General features: G+C 39.2%; 1 long non-coding RNA gene and 1 pseudogene across 2 annotated transcripts in view; both read left to right on the top strand.

Moving 5' to 3' along the window:
* Window positions 1–5,255: 5,255 nt before the first annotated feature.
* LOC110740535 lies at window positions 5,256–11,752 on the top strand (annotated as a pseudogene). Its single transcript, XR_002515216.2, has one exon. The product of XR_002515216.2 is annotated as a proliferation-associated protein 2G4 pseudogene (transcript).
* A 3,693-nt stretch (window positions 11,753–15,445) lies between these two features.
* Window positions 15,446–25,403, top strand: part of LOC110740536 — a 35,513-nt gene continuing 25,555 nt past the window's right edge. The window contains exon 1 of the long non-coding RNA XR_002515217.2: window positions 15,446–15,908. This is a non-coding gene — a long non-coding RNA (uncharacterized LOC110740536). The remainder of the gene's footprint in view (window positions 15,909–25,403) is intronic.

Raw genomic sequence — 25,403 nt, 5'->3', positions numbered from 1 at the left:
AACAAAGATCAGAGCAAAGACAAATAAAATAGAGAACAGGAAAACAACAGAGAAAATTAACAAAAATAATAATTGTCTTTTTGAAAGGTTAACAAAATTGGCAAACTTTTAGCTAGACTGACAAAGAAAAAAGAGAAAAAACTCAAATTAATAAACTCAGAAGTGGAAGTGGGGGCATCACTACCAATATTTCATAAATAAAAGAATTATAAGAGAATACTATGAATAATTGTACACCAACAGGTTAGATAGTCTAGATAAATGGAACATAATTCTAGACATGCATAAACTACCAGCAACAAAATTTTAAAAACACATGAATTGAACTTCATAAAAATTAAAACTTTTATGCAGTAAAGGACATTATGAATATAGTGAAAAGCAAATCTACAGAACAGAAAAAAGATTTCCATATTAAATATCTGACTTAGTTTAGTATTCAGACAATATAAATAATAGTTACAACTCAACAACAAAAAAACCTAAAACAATTTAAAAATGAGCAATGGACTTGAATAGACATTTCTCTAAAGAAAATATGCAAATTTCCCACAAGTATGTGAAAAGATATTTAACCTAATTAGTCATTAAGAAAATGAAAATGAAAACCATGAAATACCACCTCACACCCATTAGTAATCAATAATAATAATAATGGAAAATAACAAGTGTTGGCAGGAATGTGGATAAATGAAAACCATTGTACATTACTGGTAGGAATGTATAATGGTACAATTGTTGTAGAAAGTTTGGTGGTTTCTCAAAAAGTTAAGCATAGAACTGCCATATATTCCAGAAATTTCCTCCTAACTCTATACCCAAGAGAAATGAAACACAAGCCCACATAGAAATAAGAACATTAATACGAATAAGTATAGCAGCATTATTCCTAACAGCCAAATTTGCAAACAACCCAAGTGTCCATTAATGCATGAATGGATTAACAAATTATGGTATATACACACAAGAAATATTATTCAGCCATAAAAATAAATTAAGTACTTATGCATGCTACAACTTGTCTAAACTTCAAAAACATTATGCCAAGTCAAAGTTTAAAGCCAAACACAAAATATAACATAATGTCCAATTTCTTTTAAATGATACACCTAGGATAAGCAAACTCACAACTACAGAAAGCAGACAAAGGTTGCCAGGGCTAGGGAGAGGGACCGGATGGAGTCTGATTTCAAAATAAGATTATAAATTATTTGGTGTTGAGATCAGTGGCATGTTCCAACTTTGTATTTCTCCTCCAGTTATGAGCGCCATAACTGAATTAAGGGTAAGACCTCATAAACTTCCTGAACTGAATTGAACTAAAGCCAAATTGGGCCATAAGAACTTTGTAAACAGCTACCTTCAGACTTTAACTTATATCTTACATAAACTTTAATATACCTTTGGGGATTATATTGCTTATTCACTATGTTAAGTTTAAATATACAACTTAAAACTGCTGATTCTCTTCATTTCTAACTTAAGTCAGTAAAACAAGCATATAGGGAGTGCCTGCTTTGTAGTTGGCAAGACACCTAGGGGCTGGGAAGGTGAGGGAACATAGGCTGAGAATGCAACCAAGCTTAATGCATGGGAAGCACTTTCATCTCTTTGCACTAAAGGCTCTGTTCTACCTGCTTCTCTCACTTTCTTACTAATTACTTCTGTAAGCACCATCTCAATAAATTATGTGTGCATGAATCCTCATTTCAGGCTCTGCTTCTAGTTATGCTATTTTAAGTCCCTGTACACATATGTATCCCTACACTTCTTTGCTCTTCTTTGTGCAACTAGGAGCATTGCAGGGGCACTCACTGAACAGGTGTATTGTTCTCTGCGGAGCACAGCTTGGGGTGTGTGAGCAATGAAGGGAGAGACTGATTCCTGTAGCTGCTGTTGACACAGGAGGAGAGGTTATATAGATATGGCAAATGAAGTCAAGGCTCAGAAAGCTTAATGGTCTTTTTCTGCTTTGTAACTGTGATAAATAGTGGGGATGAGATTAAAATGCATAGAGGTCTAAATGCTCATTCCTAGCCTCATTCTACTGTACCTCACTGCACGCTTCAGTTACAACTAATTAGAACGGACCTAAGGAATAGTGTAGGCTTAAAACCAGCCCCCAGCAGGTGTTTCCTTTAGTACAGAGCTCTGACAAAACATGTGATGATTCTCCTTGCTCCAGGGCTCATAAATCCCCGATTTCTCTCTTGCCTCTCCTCCAAAATTTACACCCCAAGTCTTCACGTCATCCATGTAAAATATTTGAGCAATTTCAAATGGTTTTCCTTTGAAATATTGAAATTTACACCCAGATTCCCAGTAAACAATATGGGCAGAGTTCAGTTCAGGCACCTCTTCTCCTTGTGTCAACAGCAACTACAGGAAGCAACTTCTGCCTTCATTCCTCACACATCCCCAGCTGTTTTCCACAGAGAACAATGCACTTGTTCAATGAGTGCCCTTGCAATGCTCCGAGTTACACAAGAAGAATCCTGGCACAAAAGGCTGTCTCTGGTTCATTCCAGAATATAGGGGGAGATTATTTCTCTTGTCTATGGTTCATTCTGGAATACGGGAAGAGTTTGGCTCTTTTGCCAGACACTTCACAGTGATCCTCAGCTGCAGCCACAAATTCCAGCATGGCAGCACTTCACAGGTTGCAAGGGTAAAGCCAAGCAGAACCATGCCTACCTCGGCTGTCCCCTGAACACAGACTGAAAATAATGATATGAATCGGCTGTGCTCACCACAGTAAAATTCTCTTTTTCTCATTTGCAAATACTCCTTCTCTCAAGTAAAATGACATTCACTTTCAGAGTAGTGCCCCTGAAAGAATTCGTAAAAGGAAAAGGTTGAGTAAAGATGGACCATTGTCATCAAGGTGTACTTTCTCTTCCTTCAAATGAGGAAGACAAGAAACAAATCAGCTACATTCTCATTCCTCCAGAGCAGTCCCTATAGCTTGGATTAGAAATGTTTCTTTTAAAACAAGGGGCAAAAAGATGCATTTCCACTTTTTGTCATCTAAAGCTCACAGATTACTATTTTGTTTGTTTGTTTACTATTGACTAAGTCTCACTTGCTTTTATTTATCAAGGGTCTTAGGAGTAGTGTATCACGGACACACCAAGCCTGCTCCTACCTCATGGTGTTTGGAACAGCTGTTCCTTCTAACTGAAATGCTCTTCCCTTCAGGCTCATTTCTGCAGAGTTAATGTTCTTACCCCCTTCAAGCCTGTGCTCAAATTTTATTTGTTCAATGAAGCCTACCCCCTTTCTATTGAATTCTGCCTCTCTGCTTCCCTCTGGCATTTAATTACTCTTCATCAGGCTCTACCGTGCACCTTCGTTGGCATTCATTATTTTCTAATATGCTATATAGATTATTTATTTTGCTTATTGTTGATTATCCATTTCTCCTACACTAACATGTAAGCTCCTAAAAGACGAACTCCCCGTTCATGTTGTTCCTTGTAGTGCATGTCAGTATGTGCTGCTCTGACACCCCCATTGCCTCCCCCTACATCTTTATGACTAAAGCATTCATTCCTTAGCTCCTGGGAATGATGGAAGCTGACAGCTCCAGAGATTCTCTCTCTTGGATCTGCTCTCTGCATAAGAGCTTCATTTTGCCCATTGTCATGCTCTTCCCCAGGAACATTCTATGTGCAGTGACTTGTGGATGCAAAGGTACAAAAACTCAAATTTGTTACCTCAATTCAGGAAAACTCTGAAGGGCATCCAAGTCCCGCAACTCGGTGGTAGGTGAGCTGAGGCCTCTGCTGCAACTGCTCCATGGACCCGCTTCTCTCTTCTCAGTCTTATTTCTCTTCCTTCCACAGGTGTCAATCCTAACAATATGACCCCCAAACTTCCTGCTCCTCTACCATTTATTTTGGTCTATTTCCTGAACACCTACAAAATTATCGGGCAGGACATAGCTGCCTAATAAATATTGAATGCATGAATGAATGTAAATGCAAAAACAACCTCTCATACAAAACCTCTGTGTTGACAACCAATGTATCTGTGCATACCTTCTTACAGGTCAGATTGGAATTTTCCGGTGAGGCATTTTTCCACTCAACAATATTTATTAAGCATCTTATGCATCTGGTGAAGATATACCAGTGAATTAAAGGGACAAAATCTCTTCCCCATGAATCTAAGATTCTCACAGTGAAGTCACAAAATATGCAAACAAAAACTATATAATAGGATATTGGTTAGTGTCAAGAGCCCTGAGGATGTTATAGAGTGATGTTGTGGGAATGAGAGTGATATCTGAAACTGAGCAGTCAGGTAGGGCCCTCTGATGAGGTGAGATCAGCTAAAACAAAAGTAAAAGGAAGGAGCGAGTCACACATATGTCTGGGTTAAGAATGTTCCATGATGAAAGACAGTTACAGCATGTGAAAAAGCCCTGGAGGAAAAATGTACTTGGTGTTTTGAGAAAAAAGCAAGAGGGGCTGGAATGGAGTGAGCAAAGTGGGGAATAGCCAGAGAATATGGGTGCATTTGGAGCAACAGCCAGTTGCCAGACCAGGCAGGGCCTGTTGAGAAGCTGGCATTTTATTGTGTGATGGGATGACTTTGAAAGGTTTTGAGTAGGGAGGGGGCATGAACAGACCTGTATTTTTAAAGGAATCCCATTCTCTAACTGCTTCTGGTAATTTGGGACATGTAACAACACCCTGCAAAGTTTCTCCATGGCATATACAGTAGTTGCTCAGTGGAAACTCACAGGACAGTGTCCCTTGGTGCCACTATTCACTACTTTTGACTGTCACAGAGACCCTAAATACATTGAATTCTGAGTCACTTTTGGATCAACCCACACATTTCCAGAGCCTACCATGTGTCAGGGACAGGCCTTATTTAATCCTCATAATCTTTAGAAGTTGACATTATGATCTCTGTTGGCAGATGAGAACACTGAGATTCACAGAAGCTGAAGGACTTACCCAAGTTTGCACAGCTAGCGAGTGACACAGATATTATTGAACTCACGTCCTCATTATATAGCTTATACTTCTTTTTTAGATGGAGTCACTCTCTGTTGCCCAGGCTGAAGTACAATGGTGTGATCTCAGCTCACTGCAGCCTCCGCCCCCTGGGTTCAAATGACTCTCCTGCCTCAGTCTCCTGAGTAACTGGGATTACAGGTGCCCACCACAGCACCCAGCTGATTTTTGAATTTTTACTAGAGACGAGGTTTCACTGTGTCGGCCAGGCTGGTCTTGAACTCCTGACCGCAAATGATCCACCTGCCTCGGCCTCCCAAAGTGCTGGGATTACAAGGGTCAGCCATCACGCCTGCCCATATCTTATACTTTTTATACAAAACTTGCCACATGTATTTGCTCTCCTCTTTTATAGTCTGAGATGGAGTAGAAGGTAATAAGAGAAATGACCATTCATTGTGCACAGTGTTAAGAAACTTAGACACAGCATTTGAATTGGCCCCCAATCAACTTTATGAGTAGGTATTATGGTCCCCATTTTATAGATGAAGACATTATGATATAAAACTATATATTCAATGTGTGGTATATTGACTGGCATCATCAGTACCACCTGGGAGCTTGTTAAAAATGAAGAATCTGGAGTCTCAACCTATAAAACAGAAATGATAACAGCTTCTTTATACATTAGTGCTTCCACTTTTCATTGTATCACTAAACAAGAAATTTACGTTCTCTTTACAAATGCAGATTACAATTCAGGTCTACTAACATTTTATTACCCAAAGCAGGTCACCCAGCCAAGCCCAGCATCAATGCCTGGACACATTCTTTGCCCACAGTAAAAGAGAAAGTAGAGAATAGTTGCTAAATGCTAAAAACAAACTGTCACAGAGGTTATTAATGAATTGTAGCCATTTTCTTTAATCAGCTTTCTTAATGCATAATAAAGGTCTTTGCAACTATTTTGTGGGTATTCTACTAAATTTAACTGTTTATCAAAGGATCATTTTTTAAACATGTGCAATGCTATTTCTGGAAGAAATTCTGACAGGTACAATTTTCTATATCTCCTATCCCCAGACAGGCCTTAGCTTAAAATGGCACCTCAGACAGCTGCCTGGATGGACCACCCATTAATCCAGCTCTGTTCCTATTCTAAGGGAAGATTAAAGGCTCTTGGCCAATAGATTAATGATTGTGCATTAAATCAGTTGGACTCCTAGCCACCCTTTCTTTCTATGAGGTGTGTTAACTTTTAGAAAATGTATTGAACTAGAAACTATCCCCAGTCAAGAAACTGAATATTACCAGAATAATGAAAACCCTCCCCTAAGTCTCTCTTCCTGTCACTGTGCCCCCAAAAAGGTATCACTATCTTTACTCTGGTTAACACAGATTGGTTTTGCCTTTTTCTGTGCTTTAGATAAAAGGAGTCACGGACTATGTGCTCTTGTCTTACTTCTTTCACTTAACATGCTTCTGAAATTCATCTGTATTTTTGCATATAGTTGTGGATCATTACTTCTCATTCCATATAGCATTAATTTATCTGTATATTTTATATAAATATGGACAATTTGGAAACTTCTACTAGATTTTAGCCACTAGGACCAGTGCTTCTGTGAATATTCTACTATATCTTTTGTTGAACTTATGGACACATTTCCTCTGGGTATACACTTATAAGTAGAATTGCTGGGTGTAGGATTTGCATATGTTCAGCGTTAGTAGATTCTTCCAGCTTGTTTTAAGAGTCTATTTTTGAGTTTAATAAGAGGGTGATGTAGACTTAGTCATAGGTACATGTGGCTACATTTCGCTTATAACTTTGTGATTTTCCACTTTAAACTTAACAAGTCTATTTATCTCTGGGCCTAAGCTATTCTTCAGTTGCAAATTAGGCAGTTTTGAAAGTTTCTCTAACTTCTTCTTCTCCCTGGGGCTCTATCCAGTGTATTACTCACAGATTGGTAAGAGATGAAGGTCCTTGCCACCAACATTATCATGCACAGAGAAAGTTCCTAACACACAATCACTCAGTATTCCTCTAAGAATTGATAATGTGTCTGGAAAATTACTATTCTTTTAGGGACCCAATGATGCTGCAGAGAGGGCCAAGCCTTGCTCAAGGGCTGTGCTAATGACATGAGTCTCTGCCAGGGGAATAGAGGTACTGCCTCCTTCCTGATGTTTGCATACTCTTCTTTGTCAAGGGAGATAGTCTTAGGCATTAGGATATGGAGGAAAACAGAGCCTTTGGAGGAAGGAGCTAGATAAAGAGAAAGACACCCTATTCCTATCTAAAACCCCTATTTCACCATTCCTTAAGGCTCCAAGATAAAGTACCTGCCAACTTTGCTGAGAGTCAAAGTTTTTTTTGTTTTGTTTTTTGTTTTTGTTTTTTTTCTCAATGTCTCTCATCAGTTACAAATGATAGATTTATCCAAGACAATCTAGAATAGAGAGAGAACAAATACTAAGTGAGGGGTCACCCTTCAAAGGGCATTAGCTGTCAGATGAAGGTTACCAATGGAAATAAAAGACAAGACACACCGAGGAAAACATCATCACAGCACCTTATATCAGGTTGAGTTTTTACACCCTTTTCTTGCTGTCTGTTTTTGTTTCTATGTGAGTACAAAAGCCATTTAGAGAGCTTCTTCACAGAGCATCCACTATGGTAGAGAAGATGTAGAAAATATTCAGGAAACAGGATGTAAATAAAATACAAATTATGAAGCAGAGTGATTCATAAGACTATAAGAAAGCGAGTGTTTTTGACCTTACAAATTATTTCAACAGAGAGGTAGCAAATTTGGCATTGAAATGGCCCAGAGACATAGCTATATCTTGAAGTATATGTTTAAAAACATGTGTTTAAATAAACATTTAGGTGTGCCTTTTAATACAGCTATTTTATTATGTATGGCAAATGGACTCTCTAGGAGTAGTGGTCAGGACTCCAGAAGGAATTAGTTGCACACTCAAGTGGGGAAATTGAGGACAGTTAAAGGAACATGTTTACAAGGTGGTGGGCATGATTAAGAGAAACAAGGAATTGTGAAGCCTCTGGAGCTAGCAATAGTGAGGGGCTCTTTATCGTTCCTAAGATGGAATGGGCTACAGGAGGAAGAAACAACTAGCATCTAGGAGCTGTGGCTGGAGGTAAAGAATCTCAGCCAACTTGCAGTAATCTGGCACAGGGGGAGCCAAATTGCACTTTGCTCCCTCCCTCCAATCTCCTATTGGATGGATCCACCTGAAAGCCAGGAGGCATGGGGCCCACTGATTCAGACAATGAAGATCTTCCTTGACCTCAGGTGAAAAACAGAGAGATCGGCAAGAGGAGATCCATCCTATGAATAGTCACATTTCTCAAGAAATGAAACAAAGTTCTTCAGGTAGATCATGTTTTTTAAAAAGCATACCTATTTTACTGTTATTATTTAATGTTCATTAAGCACTTCTGGCTCATTAAGCATTCATTAATTAGGATCTAATTCTGCATGCTCCTCTTTCCGGCTATAAAAATCAGCAGGCTTTTTTTTTTTTTAAATCTGCTTTTATCTGACTAAAATAATGGGTTCTTTTTTCAACAAACGGGTAGAGGGTTATATAAAAACTCTGAAGAAACACTGACAATCAGCTTCAAAAGGTGAACACAAAATTCACTGAAGAATCTATAATTATATTAGGATTTTACAGAGAAGACATTATCTTTTAGCTCCATAACTATATTTAGAGGCTAAAATACCTGGTTATATCCTGTTCAGTCTCCACTATTGATTTAGGAATGTATGCAACTATTTATTCTCCTGCTCAATAGAAAAGATTGCTTACCATAGCAACCCCTGCATTAGCATTCAGCTTCTTGGTTACAGAGCACCTTCCTAAAGGAGGAGATATCTCTCAATGTGCAAGGTGAACCTAATTTCTTATTAAATATAATTTTAAGGGGGAAAGCTGTTGTATAAAAACTCATAACAAAGAGAGAGCAACCCAAACTGGAAACTAGCAATTGTTTAAGGCTCTTTTGCCATTATTTAATCTGTGTGTCTTTCCTGACTCTGGGCATTCTGCTGCTTTTGCACATTTGTAAGCTAAGATGCGTGGGAAATAATAAAATATTATGCACAACCCACACCCCACACAGGAAGCTTGCTGTTCTCTGTGGGAAGTTTTAACTTAGGTCAGCTTCGCCTTAGAATTATTTTTCTTTCTTTCTTTGAAGAAGGTAGATTCCTGGTCCTGCCACTCAAATTTTCAAAGTGAAAATATTTGGTCTGATTTTCCAATGTGTTTCCTTGATGTCGATCAAGTGTCTGAAACATTAGTGATTGTTTTTACCTTGTACAGTGAAGTGAGGTAGCATTTTAATTAGGGAAGAAAAAGACCAACTTGTGCTCAAAAGCTCAAAGCTTTTGTGACGGAGCTCAGAGAGATTGAGGCCAGGAAGTCACGATTTGTGCATCAATGATCAGATCATATGAGCCCTTTGTAGAGAAGTAAAATCTAGCTTCCCCCTACCCTTCTAGGTTCTTTGGTTGGGCTACAAATTAAATTGACATAAGGCAGATTCACAGGAGAAATATAAACAATTACATATATAGGCACTGGAGTCCCCAAAAATATGAGACTCAAAGATTGGTCAGATGATTGAAGCTTATATAGTTTCCTGAGCTATAGAAAAAAATTACGGCTTAGGGCTTCTTGGGGGTGATGCCCACACAAGTTAAGAGTGGATGACAAGAAAAAATGTATGATGAGTACAGGTGGTCTTGTCATGCAGATAAAATTTCTTGGGTAATAGAAGTTGTCTGGGAGACGAGGCGGCTCAGGGGAAATGAGACTGCAGTGGTGGTAGTAGGAAGATGTCAGGCAGGGATGAGCAGCAGGAGCAAACTATTGCCAAGGACCTGGTGGTGACCAAGTATAAGATAGGGGGCGAGCGGGCGGCGCGGTGCAACATGGCCAACTGGGTACTTCGGACCTTGGTGGAAGCATCTAGCTCAGGTGTGTCAGTACTGAGCCTGTGTGAGAAACGCCATGCCATGATCACGGAAGAAAAATAGAAAATCTTCAAGAAAGAAAAGGAAATGAAGAAAGGTATTGCTTTTCCCACCAGCATTTCAGTAAATAACTTTGTATGTCACTTCTTCCCTTTGAAGAGCAGCCAGGATTATATTCTTAAGGAAGGTGACTTGGTAAAAATTGACCTTGGGTTCCATGTGGATGGCTTAATCGCTAATGTAGCTCATACCTTTGTGGTTGATGTAGCTCAGGGGACCCAAGTACCAGGGAGGAAAGCAGATGTTATTAAGACAGCTCACCTTTGTGCTGAAGCTGCCCTATGCCTGGCCAAACCTAGAAATCAGAACACACAAGTGGAACAAAGTTGCTCACTCATTTAACTGGATGCCGATAGAAGGTATGCTGTCACACCAGTTGAAGCAGCATGTCATCAATGGTGAAAAAAACATTATCCAGCATCCCACAGACCAGCAGAAGAAGGACCAAGAAAAAGCTGAATTTGAGGTACCTGAAGTATATGCTCTGGATGTTCTCGTCAGCTTAGGAGAGGGCAAGGTCAACGATGCAGGACAGAGAACCACTATTTACAAATGAGATCCCTCCAAACAGTACGAACTGAAAATGAAAACTTCACGTGCCTTCTTCAGTGAGGTGGAAAGGCGTTTTGATGCCATGCCATTTACTTTAAGAGCATTTGAAGATGAGAAGAAGGCTTGGATGGGTGTGGTGGAGTGCACCAAGCATGGACTGCTACAACCATTTAATGTTCTTTATGAGAAGGAGGGGGAATTTGTTGCCCAGTTTAAATTTGCAATTCTGCTCATGCCCAGTGGCCCCATGCAGATAACCAGTGGTCCCTTTGAGCCTGACCTCTACAAGTCTGAGATGGAGGTCCAGGATGCAGAGCTAAAGGCCCTCCTTCAGAGTTCTGCAAGTCAAGAAACCCAGAAAAAGAAAAAAGAAGAAAAAAAAAAAAAAAGCTTCCAAGACTGCAGAGAATGCCACCAGTGGGGAAACATTAGAAGAAAATGAAGCTGGGGACTGAGGTGGGTCCCATTTCCCCAGCTTGCTACTTCTGCCTCATCCCCTTCTCACCACACCCCAGACTTTGTGAAGTACAGTTCTTCTTCTCCACCTAGGACCCCCAGCAGAGCAGGGGGTCTCCCTTTCTCCCCAACACCAGTTCCCTAACCCACTCCTTTCCAACAACAACCAGCTCCAACTGACTCTGGTCTTGGGAGCCAACCACAGAAGACTACATTAAATGAAAAAAAGAAATTAAATAATAAAATCAGAGTAAAAAAAAAATTGTCTGGGAGTAGCCCTCAGATAATTGTTAATAGTCTGTCTGGGCATGAGTCAACTTCCAGTCTTCTCTCTTGTAATTTGAATTCATCTTCTCTGGTTGATAAGATTACAGGGGAAGGGATTCATGACAATTGAGTCTCTTTTGAAGAATCTCTTCCTTAGGCAGTTACAGAAGGTCAGAAAAGCCCTTCTTTTGCATTTACCATTCCCCAGATGCACTTGCTGTTCCTCAAATGCCCATTGATATGTTGAAATAATCAGCATACCAACGCCATAGATTTTGGGGTGGTTAAACTTCCTCTCAGTTTTGGAGTTCCGTTGAAAAAGCTAGTTCTGGCTGGGTTCGACTTCTCACGCCTGTAATCTCAACACTTTGGGAGGCTGGGGCGGGTGGAACACTTGAGTCAGGAGTTCAAGATTAGACTGACCGACATGGTGAAACCCCATCTCTACTGAAATTACAAAAATTAACTGGGTGTGGTGGTGGGGGCCTGTAATCCCAGCTACTCGGGAGGCTGAGGCAGGAGAATCACTTGAACCCAGGAGGCAGAGGTTGCAGTGAGCCAAGATTGCAGTATTGCACTCCAGCCTGGGCAACAGAGAGAGATTGTGTCAAAAAAAAAAAAAAGAAAAGAAAAAGAAAAAAGAAAAAAAGCTAGCTCATAATACTGCTCATGGCTAAAGATATAAAGATAATACTGAAAGTGGCTAGGTGTGGTGACTCATGCCTATAATCCCAGCACTTTGGGAGGGTGAGGCGGGTGGATCACTTGATGTCAGGAGTTTGAGACCAGCCTGACCAACATGGTGAAATGCCATCTCTACTAAAAATACAAAAATTAGCTGGGCATGGTGGCAGGTGCCTGGAGGCTGAGGGAGTAGAATTGCTTGAACCTGGGGGGTGGATGTTGCAGTGAGCCAAGACAGTGCCACTGCTCTACAGCCTGGGTGACAAGAGCAAGACTCCATTAAAAAAAAAAAGAAAATACTGAAAGTTAACCCTGAAATTGTTAGTGACTTTGATGCGCTGTTTCAGCTCTAGAAGAGTTTTTACCCCACAGAGACAATGGCTGAACAGAAAAAAAAAATAAATGCCGGGACTCAGTTACCTCAGGGGACTTGGCAGATGACAGTAATTAAGAGAGGGAGACCAGATGTTTTATCCAGGGAATTGTATTGGAGAAAGAGGGGCTGAAAAATGGGATTGAAGTATGCATCCAAATAGAAGCTCTTTCTCCTTTATGCTTTATGTCCAGAGCCTGCTTAAACCCCATGAAGCAGGCTAGAGGCTTGAGTGAGAACATCATTTCTGACTGAAGCCAGAGCAATATACTGGGTCTCCCACATATATTTTTATCCTGGATACTTTTCCCCAATGATATGCCCTGGATTTTTCTTTCAAATTAAATTGCCCTCTTTTAGCCTTGATCAAAAGTGAGAATCTGGGCCCTTGACAGATATATTGCTATTAATTTTTTTTTGGAGGTGTAGCCTAGCAAGGAGGGGCCTCATCTTCTGAGGAAACCTCAGCATTGATGAGTACTGACTGACAGAGGATCATCAAGGTTCACTCAGATGAATGAGGTAGGATGGGATATCCACTCACAAGTGGATTTAACCCAGGCCTTCTGCAGTTATCAGGGACATGTGGTATCAAACAATAGAATGAGCAATTTATGGGTGACTGAAATATTAGTATTGTCAATATTATTTTCAGTTGTTATCATTGTTACACAGTTCTTACTAGCTTCTTTAGACCAATGGTATTCAAACTTTAGTGTACACCATCATCGCTGAAGATTTAAGAGTTCCACTTCCTGTGATTTGGTCTTGAGCAAAATCTGGGAATTTGCATTTTAACAAGCTCTTGGGCAATGCCATTGTGCTGGTTGTGAGCCGCAGTTTGAGGAGCACTGAGGCAACTCATCTGCTGACCAGTGGTTGGACCCAGGGGTCTGTTTTTAAAAGCATCCAGGTTATAACCAATTCTCACTAAAGTTTGAGAAAAGCTGTTTTAAACCACTGGTTCTCAGACTTAACTAAACATTGGACCTACATGAGCAGTTGCTTAAAGAATGCCAATACCTGGGTCTCACCTGGCTGATTCTGATGAAATTGGAGTGGGAAGCAGCCCGACGTGGGGATTATTTGAAGCTCCCAAGATCACTGTAATGGGCAGCCGAGGTTGAAAACCATTTGTAGACATTGCCTTCATTCCTGGATTGCAAGACTACACGATCTGCAATTTGTACTTTCCAGTATGTCGCTATGGTAGAAAAAGAGATGAGTAAAATTCTAGCATCTGAAAGGAAATCATCTTTGCCAGGATTGCATGAATTTGATTCCAGCTTCTCTTACATATTGTACAGACTGTGAGTAATGAAGGGCTCAATTTGAAAGAGCTGGGAGTGAGTCAGTCGGAAGAGGTAGAAATTTGGGCAAAAGAGCAAGTTCTATAAATCTGTAGAAGTGAAACCCATTTAGTTACCTCCAAAGGGCCAAATGTTCTGCTTAAAATGCTCCAATAGAGCATTGAATTTCACAGCTGTCTGTAGCTTTGAGGCCAAATTCTCATTCCCTAAAGTTAGAAAACAGAAGTAGGAGCAGTACCAAAAAGCCGCACATACTACTGAGATATTAATTAAGCCCCAAAGACTTCAAGGACCCCTGTCTGGTCTTCCTAAATGCACTATTCTTTGCCAATGGATGCAAACAGATTTCTCTTGACCTTCCCCATACTTGACCCAGATCTCTAAGTCTAAATATTATTACCATAAAAAGATGTCAACATTTTAAATTCCAGATAATAGATTCCTCGAAAATGAACCCACATATTTTTGTTATTTCCCTGAGATCTTGAAATTTTTTGTGTTTTTATTAAAGTCTCTTATAGGAATGCATTAAACAATAACAAAACATCCCAACAAAACAAAACAAAAACTAAGCTAGATTCCTGTTTGGAAATCCAGCAAACGTTTTAGGCAGGAAATGTAGGTATTTGCCAAGTCAGAGCACTGGCTGGAGAGTCAGAAACACAGGATTCTTGTCCTGGTTTTGTACCTTACTATGTGACCTTGAGAAAGTTGTTCAACTCATCTGAGCCTCATTTTCATATGTGTCAAATGGCAATGGTGTCTCAGGATCCCTTTTGACTTTAACTTAAAAGAATCGTGGTAGGACAGGGGAATCTGAAGAATTATTATTATTATTACTATTATTATTATTTGAGATGGAGTCTCTCTCTGTCACCCAGACTGGAGTGCAGTGATGCGATCTGGGCTCACTGCAAGCTCCGCCTCCCGGGTTCACGCCATTCTCCTGCCTCAGCCTCCCGAGTAGCTGGGACGACAGGTGCCCGCCACCATGCCCTACTAAGTTTTTGTATTTTTAGTAGAAACAGAGTTTAACCTTGTTAGCCAGGCTGGTCTCGATCTCCTGACCTCATGATCTGCCTGCCTCGGCCTCCCAAAGTGTTGGGATGACAGGCGTGAGCCACCATGCTCTGCCCTGAAGAATTCTTTATGATTGCAATCCATCGCAAATCTCTTGTGTTTGTTTGCAAACTTTCAACTGAAATACTGAGTGAATTGTTGCCTCTGCAATGACAAAATTTTGGTGCTGCCCCCTCCTCCTTTCTTTCCTGCTGTATAATGGCTGTCATTTTTCATTGATATGATTTAAGAGACTGGAAAAAGTAAACTATTCTTCAACTCATTCCTCTTAAAGTGATAGAAGAACCAATTTTTCCTGTGATCTGCTTTCAAATCACTCTCACTGGCTGTGAATCTCCTCCTGACACAAAGTTATAAGTTGAAAATTTTTCCCTCAGTTGGTTTATACTTAGCCACCCTTTTGAAATTAGGTTCCATTTACTTTATTGGTTCTAGGAAAATACAGGCTATTTTCAGACCCATTTTTGCTTCTTCCTGATTGGAATGGAAGGGGAGGAGGGGCAGGGACAGTTTCTCTAATTTGCTGGCGAACTGAAAAATACTCCAAAGACCCTTGTTCAGTCTTCCCGAGTAGATTTGCCTTTGCCAAAGGATACAAATACACTTATTTTAACTTTGCCAGCCATTGTGTCAATGTCTAATTTGGGACCATATTAACAAAAAAAAAGTTGACAAAATTTAAGTTATTGAGGGAAACAGATCCAGCCAAAGCTGGCATTGGCATCACTGATGGACATTGATAGTGATTGCATTAATTTTAAGTGATTGTATGAAAGGAGTTACTTATATTACCTAAGAAGGTGCCAAAGGGAAGAAAGCAAAGCAGGAAGAAGATAGAGTTCTGGAATTCAAGAAATCTCGGCTTGAGTTTTGATAATCATTAACCAGCTATGAGTATTTGGAACAATTTCTCAATGTCTTAATATGTAAAATGAACTTACACCAGTGCTGTTTGAACTTTAATGTGCACTTGAATTTTCTGGGATGTGGTTAAAATGTAAACTCTAAAGTAGGTCTATGGGTGAAGTCTGAGATCCTGCACTTGTAACATCTTTCAGGTGATGCAGATGCTGCGAGTCAAGAGGACCACACTCTGAGTAGTGTCCTCATTGGATAATTCTTCTCATGCTACCTTCCAGATCTAGAAGTAGGTAGATAACTATATAAGTAAATAAATAACATTCTTAAACTATTCTGGTGAGCTCTGTTAGGAAAGATACTGAAGTCCAAATTTTATAAATTAGCATGTGAATGTGGAACGGTACTAAGTGGATTCTTTACAATTTTACACCCACTGAAGGAAAAAATGTCAACCACAGAAGTAAGATCTGTTGGAGAAATGGGCCTTCTGATTATTTTTCCAAATTATTGTTCTTTGCTTATTGGATACCTCCTAATCCCACTTTAAAATTACCCAGAAAAAACCTGTAATGAAGGTTTCTCATTTTGTCTGTCAGCCAGAGAATTATTTAGGCTTTTTAAGTTTTTCTTAAATGTATGGTAAACAAACAATTGGTTGTGTTACTAATAATTTTTTAAATTGTCAACCTAGTAATTTGCTTTTAAACTGTTCGTATTGTAGTATAAATTACTAATTTTCATCCTAAGACTGAATCTACATTCCAGCTAGCGACACAGACTATTAATGTATATTTGCATGCAACTGATGAGAAACACTGCATTGAAATCCTAACCGGAATTAATGTAGACAAATCAAAAAGCCTTTGTAGTTTGTCTGATGTGTGTGGGTTGGTTTGTACACCCCAAGACACACTTATAACATTAATAAACATGATGGTTAGAATATGAGTCTGAATATAAATTTGGCTTTCTGCTGTTTTATATTTAACTGGTTAGCTTTTATGAGATTTCAGAGCATTCAGGTTTTCACTCAGAAACGTAGTCACTTGTGACAGGATGCAGCTTTCTGGCAGTAACAGCCAGAACAAGCTGCCCAGCTCTCCTTCTGAGGAAGTCATTTTCAGGTTTCATTCCCCAAAGACTAAACCAGCAGCAAAGTCAAAGATGTGGCTTCCTTGCAGTGTATGCTTTGGCCACTCTCAATTTGATGAAATAGAAAGAGGTGAACAGGGCAGCCGTGCTTCTATTTCACACAAGAAAACAGAAAAGTAGAGGAGAGGATTTTATTTACAGTGAACATCAATGCCTCCTGTTAAGTGTCAAAAAAGTTTCTTCCTAGAATATGAATCTTTTGAAGGTATTTAAAAAAACAACTTTACATCTTCCTCACAGGACAAAATAGAAAACATTCTTAGGGTTTTTGTAATAAGTACTATATTATAATAATCCTACTAAAATTTAAGCTAACATGAATTTCTGTATGGTGCCACATTAATAATAAAAGCCATCAGAATACATTGAATTGAAACCTGACTTTGAATCAGTCAGGGTTCTCTGGGACTCAATATTTTTTTCTTCAAAATATTGGTTTCAGTATTCACTAAGTTCCTACTCGCCCTGAAGTTCTTTGATGAGTTTTTCAATGATATTTTAGTGTTCTCATGTTTATTTACAAATTTCAAAATCTGCCTACTGCTCTTCTTCACATATGTTGTTTTTCATATTTAACATTTTTCATAACTGGGCTGTTCCCTCGATAAAAGTCCAGTATATAGTTTCCTGTTTGATATTAGGGCCTCAGAACTGAACACAAGTCTTGTGGTCCAGGATGCAGAAGAGGGCTCTGGGAGAGCAGACAGGTGGGCCAAGGTAATGTGAGTGTGCTCTTTCTAGCTGGTATCTTGGCAAGTAAGTTTGCCTTGTTAGAAAGCTGGGCTCCTGGGAGAGGAGTTTCAAACTGACCAAGGATAATTGTTTTGTAAGAGCCATTTTTAGATGGTTAGCCATTGGCTCAGAGAGGTGCTCAAGGAGAAAATGAAGTCAGTGGTATGTTGGGGCTGACTCAGCTCCTGTAGCCCTGCAAGGTCAATCATGCACCTCTACTCAATCCCATATTCAGTGACTTCGTATCTGTGGCTTGGAACTGGTTACAACGGGTATATTTACATCTTGGAATTAGCAAATGCCACAAATCAGGATCCTTATTGTAGTCAGTTGTTAACAATTTACAAATATGACAACTGGATATCTCACAACCAACACACACATTCGGAATTTTTAAGTGTCTTTTCATCAAGGCAGAGAATGGGACTAGAACTTCCCTCTCCCAAATGTCCATCTTTTATGATTTATTCCCCAATCTAGGATATCTTCACAATTAATTTTTTTAAGTGTGTAAAATGTATTATTTTTATAATTATATATTTATATTTTGTAATTATTAAAGGATTACACATTCATAATGCATTAAAATGAATTATAAATGGAAGAGACAAAGTAATCATCCATATCTACATAATCCAAATTATTACTATTAGTGATATTATTAGTAGTATATTACTATCAGTATAATTTTTCCTATAAGCAATCCTGTGAAAATTGAATACAGGTAATTTGCTTAACCTATGACTCTTCTGTGTCTTAGGTTTCTTCCCAATTTGCTATTATAAATAATACTGTGGTGAGCAACTTGATGCAACTTAAATAGCATAGAAAGACTGTGAAGTGGAATATAAAATGTTTATTTGAGCCTTGAACCCCTTGAATTGTTGACGAAGTAGGGGAGAAGATGGCGTGAACAGTTTAATCATGGCCAACAAAAATTCAGCTGTCCATAGAGCAGTTTGGAGAGCCTGGTGATTTATGGAAGTCCTCTAAATACCAACTGAATGGTGTATGTGGGTGTGTTGTGATGTTCTGCCAGGTGGTTTTGAAAAGAGCTTTCCAAGGTTTAAATCAACCCTATCATCAGAATCAGAGCAAATACCAGCTATTTTTTTCATACCCTAATTCTGGACCTGATTGGGAACACCTGTTAGGAATATTTTTCATCTGATGCATATTGAGTCAAACAACATGGCCACAAAGAGTTTGGTAACAGCAAAGGTAGAGCCTTGTGTTAGTGGGTGAGGCAAAAAGTTTCTGTGAAGCCTTGTTTGCCAAATCCACCTCCAGATTGCTGGGCCAGCATGTTCCTGAACCTACCGCCCAGGCAGCACAGCTATCTGGTACATTGTGTTCCCTGATAGCTGTGCTTTGAATGGATTTGTGTACATCTCCACCTGCTCTGTTCACCCAAGTGAAGGTTCTGTTGCTGAATGCATTGGTTCTGAATTTATTAAATTATTCATTTAATTTGATTCACCAGACATTTAATGTGCAAGTGTCCACTGCAAGGTAGGCTTCTGTGGCTGTTTAGAAAGTTGAGCAGACACTGCCCACATTTTTGAGACTGGCAGTCTAATAGAGGTGACAAGAGGTATTAAAATGCCCCGAGTAGAAGGTACATGGGATGGAGGCCATCATAAGAATTACCACTAAGATACGAGAACAGGGTTTGAAAAAAAGAGATAAATCTGAGTGAGGAGATGTGAAACAATGACTTCATCGGAGTAGTGGCATGGGTAATTTTTCAACTTGTGAACACAGAATAAAGAAATGCTAAGGAGAGCGAGTTTCAAGAACAAACAGGAAGCTAATAACAATTGCTCATTCCTAAGATCTATTTTTTACTCACAACACTTCTGACACCAAATGTGTGGGTTTTCCACACCAAGCAATTCTCTTGCAGATACCAGCTGTTTCCTATAATTTTATTTAATTCTGACCCTAATTACCTGGCGTTAGTACAGATCCCACATGTTAAGGGCTCAGTCCCACAAGGTTGCCATCCTGCTTCAGACCAATTATAAGTAGTGGGTCCTTAGGTTACCCATACTTCTAACTTGGCTACATGTTGTGGGTTCCCACAACCCCCTTCTCAGGCTTTATAATTTGCTGCAACAGCTCACAGAACTCAGGGCAATACCTATGTTTGCCAGTTTATTGTAAAGGATATTAAAAAGAGTTGGCAGATGACAAGGTGCGTAGGGTGGGGAAGGGTCCCTCAATGCAGAAACTTCTGTCCATGTTGAGTGGGGGTGCACCACCCTCCCAGCACATGAATCCAGAAGCTCATCAAATCTTACTGTTCAAGAGTTTTCATAGAACTTAATCTCCAGCTCCCCATCCTTCCTAGAAGTGGGCAGGTGGGGATAAAAGTTTCAGTCTTCTAATCACTTGGTCTTTCTTATAGCCAGCCCCATCCTGAGACTATCTAGGGTACCTGCCATAAGTCACCTCATTAGCCTAAACTCAGGTGTGATCAAAAGGAGCTCCTTATGAATAATAATAGGCATTCCTATCATTCAGAAAATTCCCAGGGTTTTAAGAGCTCTGTGCCAAGAACAAGGGGCGAGGACTAAATATATTTCTTATGATGTCACACTTATAATGTTACGGTGCTTCTTGATAATGGGCTTTCACATATGTTATCACAGTTAAGGTAGGAATAGAAACATGCTGAATTGGCTCAGCTTAGGTTTGAGGGACAGAGGGGAAACTGTTTCTGGGACAGTTCATTGTTGCTACACCACAGATGATATGCTCACTTGGATTCTCTCAAGAGCAGATCTCAATATAAAGATTTTAAGTAGTCTATTTGGGAAATAATCCAAGGAAGCAGGGTGAGGGAACTGGGGAGTGAGGCAGGGAAGGGAGGAAAATCAACCAAAGAAACCTGAGTTAGCAGATTACTCCTAGGGCTAGGACAAGTGTGAGGAAAGGGAAGCTCACCCAGGTTGCTGAATTTATGGGATTGCCAAACACTCGGTAGTTAGTATAGACAATATTATAATATAGTATTTTAAACCATCAAAATTAACACAAAAAATCCATGATACACACATTATTACAATTTTAAATAAGGACAGGATCTAACAATACTGTGTTGGGCTATATAGGAGTCCGTGGAAAAAGACAATGTGTAAGAATACCTTTCTTTGTATTTTTAAGATGAGAAATTTTTTCCAGAACATTTAAGTAACCAAAAAAGAAATTGTAAAATTTAAAAGTAGAAGCATTAAAATTCACACCATTATTTTAAACTTAAACATTGTATTTATATCAAAAACATTTAACTGTACTTTATTGGTTTCCATGGAAGCAAACATTAGTAATATTTTTATTAAAATCATTAGCCATTTAAAAATACATAAAAACAAGTACACAGAAGCATACATATTTCCTTTTGCCTCAGGCTTCAATATAGCATACATGGCACTGGTTATCACTATGGACTTAAACTGCTCGGGATCCTCAGAACTGTCTTATTGAGAAGGTAGAAAACTTAGGCTTGTATCCACCAACTCCTGCCCTCATTGTTTAGAGCTCTTCCTGTGGGGGTTGACTCTGGCACTCTCCACCATGCCCCCAGTGGGGAGGCCAAGACCTGTTGGAAAGGCACTATCGTTGTCTGCTGTTGAAGCCTTGATGGGCATTCAAGAACCACCGGCTTTTACAATGTAGCCCTTTGGAAGCCCCAAGGGTTTTGAAGAAGATGTGGAATAATGATCAGAACTCCACTTCAGAGACATTTTTATGGAGCCAGACACAATGACTCACTCCTGTAATCCCAGCAACTTGGAAAGAAGAGGTGAGAGAATCACTTGAGGCAGGAGTTTGAGACCAGCCTGGGCGATATTATGAGACCCTATCTCAATTAAAAAAAAAAAAAAAAAACTTAAAAAATATTGTAATGCATTCACTATGTATAGTGGGTTGGGGAATGAGAGAAGCTGAAAGCAGGAAGGGTGATTTAGAAGCAACTGCAATGCCTTGGTTGGGAGAAGATGTGGGTCTGAGCTAGGAGAGTATCTATAGAGCCAGAAAGAAAAGAGAAGGGGAAAAAAAACAGAGCAGGACTTGAGCCATCGTGTTCTGGCCACCAAATGAATGTATTAGGTCAGAAGAAAGGAAGATGTACAGATGAGGCAGTTGTTCCTTATCAATGGCTGAGATAATGGTGGTTCTGTTTTTAGAGATGAGCGCTTGAGGAAAAGGGCAAATTCGGTGAGGGAGAGGTTTTGATTGCAGTCGGAACAGAGAATTTCAGGTTGGACTCACGTGTCCACGGACACAAAAGATTTGGAGGGCCGAGGGCCAGGAAATTGCAGAACTCTTTTTGCCTACTTTGATGTTCATGGTATAACAGTTGTGGAATATTTACAGTTTTGAAGGTGCTTGATCCCTGCCCCCACACCCCAAGTCAATGGGAAGCCATGGGGTTTTGTGGAATAAAAGGCTGTGGTTTCCATATTGGACACCTTGAGAATGGTAGCAGAGGCAGAGTGAAAGTGGAGATTAGATTGGAGGCTGCGGCAGGAGTCTCAGTGAATAAGGATGGTGGTTTGGACATTTATGGGTGTATGTCATCTCACATGGGCCACTGACCTTCTGGAATATTTACATTACCATGCGCATGCGACATCCAAGTGGGGAGGTGTTTTAGGCATTTGAAACCGCTTGTTTTAGTTCAAGAGAACATTGGTGCAAAGTACAAAATTTGGGGAAAATGACATAATTTGTGCACCATTACCCAGAGGCAGTGGATACAGATGTGATTCAGGAAATAGAGTAGAAAATATAGCACAGAATCTCAGACAAGACTATTGTGAGTTGAATTGCGTTTCCCCCAAAATATGTCAAAGCCCTAACTTCTAGTACCTCAGAATACAATCTCAGTTGGAAATAAGATCATTGAAGATGTCATTAGTTAAGATGTGGTCATTCTGGAGTAGAATGGGCCCTTTATCCAATGGAACTGGTGTCATTATAAGAAAAGGAAATGTGGACATAGTACAGACCCACGAAAAGATAATATGTAGCAACAGAGGTAGAGATGGAAGCGATGCCGCTTACAGTCAAGGAACACCAAGGATCGAGCCTACCAGCAGAAGCCAGGAAGAGGCAAGGAAGGATTCTCCACAGTCTCGGAGGGAGCATGGCTGTGCTGGCACTGTGATGTCAGACTTCTGGCCTCCGCACCTGAGAGAGATAAATGTCCATTTTTTTCAGCCACCCTGTTTGTGGTACTTGGTTATGGCAGTTCTAGGAAACTAATACAAAGATCTTATTTTAGAGGTGAGAGAAAATGTAAATGAATGAGGTCAAGAAGGACTGGTGAGAAATACGAAAAAAGAAGGTGGAATGTATGAATACTGCAATCACAAAAATTAAGTGTTTTAAGAAAAAGGTGTTGAGGAGGGTAAATGTACCTGAGCAGTGAAGGAGAAGAATTGAGCCAAGGTTCTGTTAATTGTCCACCTTAGCGAGGGTGGGTGAGGCATGGAACCCAGAGAATGAATAGGGAGGGAAAGGTAAGACTGTGGAGCCACGAGGTACAGTCTCTATATTGAGACATTTGGAGGAGGAGACAAATCAAGAAGAGATGGAGCAAAGATACAGTAAGGTGACAGTTGAAGGCACAAGGCTTTATTTTTTTATTTTATTTTCATCTCTCTGTGTCTTTTTTTTTTTTTTTTTTTTTTTTTATTAAGGATAAGAGAGGCTCACACTTATTAGCTGAAAGTAAGTTTGTAGTTACTAAGAGCAGAAATGAAAAAATAGAAGCAATGAAGGGTGCAGGCTTCTAAACAAGGCAGGATGAGATAGGATCAACACTAAGGATGTGAACCAGTTTAGCGACAAGGAAACAATGATGAATAGAAATGCTGGCCTGGATGACAGCTTTGCCACAATCCTTCACCAGCTGTCTCACCTCAAGCCAGTTACTTTGCTTATGTAAATCTCAGATATGCCAAGTACAAAATGCTGTACAGATTAAACGAGACAATGAACTGTCAAGTTTACCACATTTTCTAGAACATATTAAATAATTTATTTATATACAATATATAATATATATATTATATGTGAAATACTATTATATTTTATATATAATATGTATATTGTATATATAGGGTACAGTAGGAATATTTACATTATGGAACATATTGTATTGTATATACATATATTTTATATACATATATGTATATGTTATTGTATATATGTATATATTATATATAAATTTTTATATAGTATATATAATATTTATTATATATTTTGAAATATGTTATTCAAATACATGTTTCTATATTATATACTACATATTTGAATATACATATATTTTGAAATATATTATTCAAATACATATTGTATATAATATATTATATATTGTATAATATATAATATATAAATAATTATAATATATTTTATATATAATATATAATATGTACATGTATTATATAATGTACAAATATATAACATATTATATATAACAAATATATAACATATTATATAAAATATATATAACATATAACATATTTTGAAATATTTTGTATATTATATATAATGTGCATATTATATATTATATATTAGAATAATATATATTTCAAAACAGAGCTTGACCAATAGATAGTATTCAGCAAAATTACATTTCCTTCGTACTTTCATTCCTTTTTGATGAGACAAAATAGAAAGGAGGATTTGGATATATACATAGATTAAATTCTGAAGTAAAGGAAGAAACCAGAGGGGAAAATAGATGACTTATCTTTGGTCATGAAGTAGAAATTGATGAGCTTTGTCCTCTGAAAAACTGGTGAGGAATCACATGAACAGAAAAGATTCAGGGCAAACACTGAGTGGAATGAAATGAGGAAAAATAAAATGACTGCGGAGCAACCTTAAGAACCCTTGGAGGCAGAATGAGACACATTTGAGGATCTTAAGGGTTAAACTGACTTTCTCCACTGTAGTGGGAAGCCCCTAAGATCAACCCCAGTGATATCCACTGCCTGCCTGGTATCCACACCCTTTTGTAATCTCCAGTTCTCATGTGTGAGCTGGACTTACTGACACATCTAACAAATAGAAGGCAGAGCACGGGATGGGATGTTACTTCTAATGTTAGGTCATTAAAGTTCATGACTTCTGTCTTGGGTGCTCCCATTCTCACTCTTTCGTCACTTACCTTCCAAGGAAGCCAGCTGTCATGTCATGAGGCAGCCCTGTGGAGCGCATGTGCGGTGACAGTGACGGACTCCAGCCCTCAGATGGGGCTATAGACCCACCGGTGGCTTGACTGCAACCTTGAGAGAGACTTCGAGCCAGGGTTACGTGGTTAACTAAGCTGCCCAGGTTCCTGAACTACAGAAACCATGAGACAATGTTTGATGTTTTAAGCAGCTAGGTTTTGGGTAATTTGTTACTCATCACTAGATAACTATAATAATGTACTCATTATCCACTAACAAGCTGAAACAGAGATATCTTACAAAGGCCTTTTTCTGGGGTTGGGGGCCAGGTAGCTGCATCAGAGAAAAGACATTTTTTTCAGGGTCTTCAGAAGTTCAGTGCCCTTTCCTGTAAAATGCACCAACTTTCTCCTGGTGAAAGGACATTTATGTAGTTCAAGAGCATTGGCTCCCACTGAACTTGTAAAGGAAAGGGTGGCAGCTGTCAGCTTTTACCCCATTTGAAATTGTCAGTGCCCTGTCGCCTGCTGAGTGTGATAATCTCAGAAGCCCTGAGGCTGCCATCCACGTTTAAGACATCTCACTACTCAGCTACCAGCAGGAACTGCTTCTACCCAGATGTGCCTCTTAGCTGGGGTGTTCACAGATACCCATTTGTCTAGTTCATTAGTGACTGTAATGTAAGAATTTTCTGGAAATGACACATT

This window comes from Papio anubis, chromosome 16, assembly GCF_008728515.1.
Source record: "Papio anubis isolate 15944 chromosome 16, Panubis1.0, whole genome shotgun sequence".
NCBI classification, from domain to species: Eukaryota; Metazoa; Chordata; class Mammalia; order Primates; family Cercopithecidae; genus Papio; species Papio anubis.
Note: the sequence above shows the minus strand (reverse complement) of the source record. Positions and strands in the feature narration are given on the sequence as shown.